The sequence below is a fragment of the Vulpes vulpes genome, chromosome 6, assembly GCF_048418805.1.
Source record: "Vulpes vulpes isolate BD-2025 chromosome 6, VulVul3, whole genome shotgun sequence".
Classification (NCBI taxonomy): Eukaryota; Metazoa; Chordata; class Mammalia; order Carnivora; family Canidae; genus Vulpes; species Vulpes vulpes.
This window is the reverse complement of record NC_132785.1, coordinates 121454405-121461388: the sequence shown is the minus strand read 5'-3', so window position 1 is coordinate 121461388 and position 6984 is coordinate 121454405.

The window sequence follows — 6984 nt, the reverse complement described above, 5'->3', positions numbered from 1 at the left end:
TTTGCACATGGCATCCCCTCTCTGGGATATTCTCCTTACCATTCATTCCATCACTCCCTCACCCCACTGGGTCTTTCCCCCATATCACCTTTCCAGGAAGGCTTTATGCGAACCGATAACTCCCCTCTCCTGACATTTCCTATCTCCTTTCCCTTTATCTCTCTCCTCAGCACTACCACCATCAAACATATTTTTCCTTATTTTACTTGCTCCTTGTTTGCCCTGACACATAAAGCTCCCCTCTGACAGCGGGTCCCTTGTGCACGACTGTATTGCCCGCATCAAGAATGATGCCTGGCACACAAGAGCCCCTCCCAAACTACCTCCCAAATGAATGAAGTCCCTGGCATCAGATGCCCTCTGCTGGGAATGCTGGCGGTGTCCTGTCTCTTACCAGGGAAATGGAAAATCCTCTTTGACCCAAAGCTCACCAAGACCAGACCCTTCTCAGTGAGTGAGGGGGTCAAGATCCTGGTGCCCATGATGCAGCAGCTGGGCCGGTTCCAGCTTAAGCATTTCTACCACCTGCACAGCCATGTCCTCCGGCTGCCATGCAGCTGCAACGTCACTGCTGTCTTCATCCTACCTGACACAGGAAAAGCCAGGGACACAGAAGAGGCTCTCATGACAGAGCATTTTGACACATGGACTCAGCCCTTGCCACTAAGGTAAAACCCCAGCTGTCTCTGCTCCCGAATGTAGTGAACCCACCTCAATGGCCACCCTCTCCACCCCTGTGACTGGGAGGCTGTGACCCTTCTGGTCTTAGGGCCCATGATGGGAGGGAGTGGGGCCCGTTCACACCCTAACCATTAGGCAGGATTCAGCCAAACACTCCTGCAAGCCATGGAAAGCAGTGTGCTGTCACAATAAAACATTCAATCTTCCTCTGAGGGATTTACAGTTCATGTGAGGGTTTCAAACACTAAGACGTTGTAAAGGACCAAGCAGCATTTCACTTAGCTTTACCCAGTGTTTCCCAAAGAAGATTTGAACATGCCATGCATTTCCACATAAGACCTAGAAACCAACTATGCTACTATGGAAGCCATGGCTGGAGAGAGATGCCTCCCAGCTATTCATTGATTTATTTTTTGTGACCAGTGAATGTCCCAGTGGGAGCCAAGACCAGGCCCCTTTACACCTGGTCATGGTGTAATGAGCCACCCACACTTCCCATCCCTCCTCTTTGCCATGTCCTTCATCCACTCGCTTGCTCCCCTACGGTACCTGAAGCCTCTGCTACTCAAAATGTGGTCTATGGACCAGCATCATTGGTTTCATCTGGGAGTCTGTCAGAAATAGAGGACCTCAGGCCCCATCCCACACCTACTGACTCAGAGTCTTTATTTTAGCAAGACCCCAGGGGATTCCCATGCACTTTGAAGACTGGGACTCCAGGGAAGTCCCACTGCTTCCGGGTAGATCTTCAAGATCCCCAGCCGTTACAAATCACCAAGTGCTGTCTCACATGAGCCATCTCTACAGCCATCATTTTGTCTCAGCACATAATGGACCAGACACTCTCCACTGGGGTGGGGGAGGGGGGGTGCTATAAACTGCGTATCATGCGATGTTTGGCAGCATGTCTGGATGCCCGTACAACCTGCCACCACCCCCAGTTGTGACCACCAGAAAAGTCTCCAAACATTGCAAGCTATCCCCTGGAAGACAAAGTCTCCTTTGTGCTACAGGATGAACCCAGGTGCAAACTGTGGGCTCCTGCACCCTGCCCTCCCTGGGTTCTTTCTCAGCACCACCCAAGACCTGGCCCAAGACTATACATGGAGTGAACCACACTGAGTTCAGGGTTGAGGTTTTCACCCCCACAGAACTTTCTCAGTCCTGCCCCTAGAGAGGACTGAGACTCAGCTCTCCTCCCCATTGCTTGGCCCCCTGCAAGGCACCAGCAGAGGTGAGGAAACCATTGGTTCAGCTCCCAGTGGAGATAAGGAGGCCAAGGACAGACGCATTCTCAGCACTCGGTCTCTCCCTGCAGCCATGAACCTAGACAGCCACGATCAGGCCATGCCATGGGCAGAGCCCCTGTGTGCTTTTCAGGAGCAGACATGGAAAGGTGAGCCAGGAGGAAATAGGAAAGCCTGGGTCCCCGCCCTGCCCCAGAGCCACCCTCAGGCAGGGACACAGGGCAAGGCTATATGCTGGGCCTAAGACAGACAGACAGCCTCCTGGACTATGAGGCCCAGTGCAGGCCAGTCTGAGAGGCAGCAGCATGGCTGGAGGGCAAGCTTTGGCTGTGGGTTCTTTCCTTGCTCTTTAGAAACTGTATCACTTGGGGAAAATCACTTAACCTGTTGGGTGCTCCATATTCCCATTGATGAGAAGCAGGTATTGGTAGCACCCAGTTCCCAGAACCACTGTGAGAACAAATGAAATCACCTTATAAAGTACCCAGCACAGGTCTGTTCATTGAAGACACCAAGTAGACACAGCTGACCTGGATTTTATGCTATTAACTAACAGGTGGTGAAATTGTTGGCCAGGGCCATTTATTAGGTGATATTATTTCAGCTCTCTTCTCGCCTTTCATTCCCCTAAATAGCAGAAGGAGGCCATATTTTCCAAAACTCTTTTTATCTGGGAACAGTCAACTGGACCAACTCTTGCCCTCAATGGACATGGTGGGTATGTCCCATTACCACGCAGGAATCACAGGCATTTCTCTACAAAGCATCCCCATGAGGATCTCCAGGGTGAGTTAAATTACACCCCAGGTGTCTGGGCCATTTGTAACGCACCTCTCTTCCTCCTTCATCCAACATGCACGGGGTGGGGAGGCGGCAATGCCATGTCTGAGCCATGCTCGGGGGGTAAACAGGGCTCCCTAGCTGGTGGGCAAGTCAAACGTGGAAATGGTGAGTTACAACACCCCCATGGTGTCCTGAGGACAGCTGCTCCAGAGGAGAGGGCTGAGCCTCATTTGGGAGTGAGGGGTAATGCCTCCTTCCCAAGCTCTCCACTAAAGCAAGCACTCCTGCTTTGGGGAGCCGGGAGGAGCTATGGAGAGCACGAGACCAGGTGTGTTTCTGCAACTCCCCCCCCCCACCCCGGGAGAGCAGGGGAGTCACCTTGTGGTGCCTAGACTGAGTCCTGAAGTCCTAATACCACTGTGGGATCTCCGGAGAGTAGAAAGGGGAATTATCTGGAAATATTAACCAGCTTTAGGAGAAGGCAAGTACTGGGGGGGGGGGGGGTGCAGCGTGAGTGGTGACAGGCAGGATGGGAAGTGGGGCTGCAGTGAGCTGGATCTGGCTCCAGAGGAGCCTTGTCAGCCAGGCTAAGGTGGTGGGACAGTCACCCTGTGAACTGGGGGAAGAAGGAAGACCACCAGGGAGCTGTAAGCAAGGATGGGATTGCATCTGAGCTTCAAGGAATTCAGGCCGATGTCCCAAGGAAGGAGATCACAGCAGAGCCTGAGGATCCGAGGGTGGCAGGTGGATAAGCTAGCCGGTGACAACACAGGCAGGGCTCAGAGAGAGGCAACATAGACAGTGAGAAGCGTTGAGCAGAAGAGGCATTTGCAGGTGGAAATGCCAGACTGTGGCTGGCTTGGGGGTGGGGAGTCAACCAAAAGGACACCAGCTGTCTGAGAGGCGAGGGGAAATCCATGCAAGGCAAGAGCATCCCATGAACACACACCGTGGAGGGGCAGAGGGGACCCTGCCGTAGAGGAGGGACTGCACAGAACAGCACGGCGAGCCCTGCAACCAAGGGTGCCAAGCCCGATGGGGAGAGACAGCATCCTCCATCTGTTTGGATGAGGAATCAGTCTCTACCAGGGGACAGAACACCCCAGGTCATGCATCTCATCTTGATAGAATGGGGAGTCGATTGCCAGTCTCCTGGGCACTGGCGGTACTCTGTGCGCCCCAGGACACAGCCTCTCCCCGGCAGACAGAGGGTCAGAGCTCAGACTGAGGAGCGGTGTGGCCACCCCTGGAGGAGGGGCAGCTCATGCTTGGATCAGTGCTCTGAACCTCGGTCCCCGCAGGCAGTGCACACAGCAGAGCTGACCATGGATAAGAAAGGAGAAGAGGCCCAGGATACCTTGGGCTTCCAGGCCCTCCCCAGATCCCAGGCCCTCCCCAGGTCCCATGCCCCACCCCCTTTCATTTCAACCAGACTTTCCTGCTATTAATGTTTGAGGAAGGCAGTCGCAGTCTCCTCTTCATGGGGAAAGTGATGAATCCCATAGCAAAGCCATAGTCAGGTGGCCAGAGGACCTGCCTCCCTCCCCCTCTACCATCCTGGGCTCCTGAGGAGAAAGGAAAAACAAGACCAAAGTTTACTGAGCACACAGCTCATGGGTCTATCTTCTGGGCTTTGCACAAAACCCCTCTGAGTCATTATCCCCATTGCACAGATTAGCACACCAAGGTCCAGAACAGCTGCGCGATCACAAGCCAAACTCACTGCCCCAACACCAACATTTCTGGGAGGATCTGCAAATTCAGATCGCTCTCATGACCTTCTGGCAGCTTCACATCTGGACTTCCTCCTCTGCTTGCAGTTCTCTCATGCCCTGCTGCCTGAACCGTGGCAGACCTGTGTTCCTTTGGAGAAGTGGCTCAACGAAGCAGCAAATGCAGCCTTGTGAGGGTGTTTTGGTGCCACTGGGCCAGTGGTTCCCCCACATGACTCGGGGAACCCACTGTGAGTGGCGCAGGCGCCATCTGTGTGACATAGAGGGTAGGACTGTGTCATCAACACCACCTGATGGCAACCAACGGTTTGGCCCAGAGGTTTACGAGGGGCCAGCTGAGTTTCACATCCTTCCACAAGTGGTTGAGAAGGAAGCACTCAAGGGAACTTCTCAGGTTCTCTTTGGCAAGAAAGACTACTTAATATTATTTGTGTTTGGAAGCACCTGCATGCCTCAACAATGCTCCTGCAAAGGCTAAGCCAGCCCGATGCTCCCTAGACCCAGTCCACCAGTCAGTCCTATGTAAATCCTCTGAGTAAGCACCCACTGAGTACCTGACGTGTGTGAGGCATGGTCCTGAGGCTGAAAGGAACAGAGGAGGCAGTCCCATCCTCAAAGAGCTCGTCATGGAGGTGTGCACGGGGCACACCACCCACTGCAACCACTCCTGGTCTGGGATTGTAATATATTCTCTTTTGCTACAAATAGGATACATGTCCTCCCTGGGAGGCATGTCAAGTGGAATTTTAAGCTGAATGGTCAAGGAGCCCAGGTCGGCCAGAATCTGAATCATGATAACAAGATGGTAAAGGTGTAGCCTGAGGGCAAACTGGAGCCAGAAGATCACAGCAAGCTGGTGGGAGTCCGTGGGAACTCTGATCCCATAGTCATTGGGATCACTGACTACTATCACCAGCTACCCTGCCTCAGGTTCAAGTGTCCCCTCTCTGACCACTGCCTTCTTTCTTTCCAGCTCATTCCTTTTGGCACCCAACCCCAACAAGCCTTCAGCCCACTGGGATGCATGATCCATGGACCCTACCAGTTACCCCCTCCCTCTCTTCCTCGGGCCCTGGCTTCCTCCTTGCCCTGCTTAAATCCCATAACCAGCTGTACCCTCAGCTCCTTTGCCCTTCTCTGTCTTTATCAAAACTCCCCAATTCTCCCCTTGCTCCAAGCCGACATGCAAATTGCTGAATATAGCTGACACTGATGGGTGTCATTTCAAATTCATGATCACTAAACCTCAAAAGAGGCCTTGATCCTAGGAGCAATCACTCTCTACATGAGCCCTTTTATTCTCCCACTGCCTTAAGTAAATACTTCATAACCTGGCTTTCATACCTTCACCTCTAACGCTTCCTGCCCCAAATCACTCTCAGATGATGACCTCATTTCCATTTTCCCTGGCAAAATATAGGCAATACTCATCTGCCCACCACCTGCAGCTCTGCTCATACCTCCACCTTTCCTTTTATCAGCATGGAGAAGCTGGTTGTGCTCCTAACTGAGGCCACCGCTTCACCTACACCACTGGCTGTATTTTATTTTATATCACCCACACAAGGACACCACACCAGCAATCCTGCCCCTCCACCTCCTCAATCACAAACTCCCCCCCCCCCCCATCTACTGGGCTTGTTCTATCAGGATGCAAACATGCTCCTATTTCTTCCATGAGATGGATGCATGCATGCATGCATAGATTAGGTATAGGTATATAGACACACACACGATGCTAGATAGCCACAAACATAGATGATGATGATGATAGATAGATGATAGATAGATAGATAGATAGATAGATAGATAGATAGATAGATAGATAGATAAATGTAGAAGTATAGATAAATATAATCACTCCCCCCCCCCCCACAGCATACACACCACTGTGGTCTATCAACATAGTGGAATACCAACAAAAAAAAAATATCTATTGATATGTGTACTACAATGTGGATAAATCTCAAAAACAATATGTTAAGTGAAAGAAGCCAGACCACTTCGATGATGAATGGATAAGGAAGATGTGGTCTGTATACAATGGAATATTCCTCAGCCATCAGAAAGGATGAAAACCCACATTTTGCTTCAACATGGATGGAACTGGAGGGTATTATGCTGAGTGAAATGAGTCGATCAGGGAAAGACATCATATGGTTTCACTCATACATGGAATATAAGAAATAGTGAAAGGGACTATAAGGGAAAGGAGGAGAATTGAATGGGGAAAAATTAGAGAGGGAGGCAAACCATGAGAGACTCCTAACTCTGGGAAACAAACAGAGGGTTGCAAAAGGGGAGGTGGATGGGGGTATGGGGTTACTGGGTGATAGGCACTGAGGAGGGCACTTGATGGGATGAGCATTAGCTGTTATAATATATGTTGGCAAATTGAATTTAAATTTAAAAAAATAATAAGAATTTAAAAAAGAAAGAAGCCAGACCAAAAATATATGATTCCACTTATACAAATTAACCAGAAAAGGCAAAAGTATGGAGCCATAAAGCAGATCAATGGTTGCTGACAGTTGGACATC